Below are 898 nucleotides of genomic sequence, written 5' to 3'. Positions count from 1 at the left end.
CTGCTGGGCTAGTCATTCTGGGTCAAATTCTGCTTGCCTTATAAATGCTGAGTAAAACTGTCTATTCACAGTTTCCAGCACAACTCCTTACTGTGGAACATACACTCAGCTGAAGTAAGAGCATGTGAATCTGTCTTGCTGGGCTGATTTTAAAAAAAGTGTACACAATTACAGCTTAGCGAGCCAGCCCAGCCCCTTAATAGATTGAAGTCTGGCTCTTTCAGCTTCCAAGCAGTTCAGGATGCCCACTTCCCAGGCTCCAGGCACTGAGTTTGATACAACTCCAAGTTGCAGGGGGTAGAGAGAAGCAGAGGTTAGCAGTGCTGCTTTCAGCTCTGCTTGCGTGTTCCAGTTGGCAATGCATCTTGTTTATGAGGTAGCTAAGGGTGCCAGTGCCAACTGAGAGGAAAACAGAATTTAAATGCAGATTGAAAGAATGACCAGAATAAAGCTTAATGGAAGAATAACATGCCTGTTCCAAATAAGTGTTAAGCAGTATTACTAAAGCCACTAATTCCAAGAAGGGGCTTGAGAGGGGCATTTCTGAGCAATTATAAGGGGTTTTTATATCTCAACCATACTGCCTACACATGCATCAGATCATGGAGTTGATGGTCAAACTTAATAGACTGCTTTAAGATTTGCAGTTGAATGAGGAAGTTTGTGTATTAAAGAAAATTATGGAAAGGCCATTTCATGAAGGGGTTTTCAATAGTGATGCTGTTGCACTCGTCTATCTCCATTATCTGCAGCAACTTTAATAAACAAAATCAACCACTTGAAAGTGTTAAGCCCTTTGAAAAGGGTTCTTCGGGGTAAGCCTAGCTGATATATTTGTAATATTTGACAAAAAATTCTGCCATGTAGGAAGTTGGGAAAACTTTCTCAAGTCATCTCA

This window comes from Passer domesticus, chromosome 6, assembly GCF_036417665.1.
Source record: "Passer domesticus isolate bPasDom1 chromosome 6, bPasDom1.hap1, whole genome shotgun sequence".
Taxonomy (NCBI): Eukaryota; Metazoa; Chordata; class Aves; order Passeriformes; family Passeridae; genus Passer; species Passer domesticus.
This window is presented reverse-complemented; position numbering follows the sequence as displayed.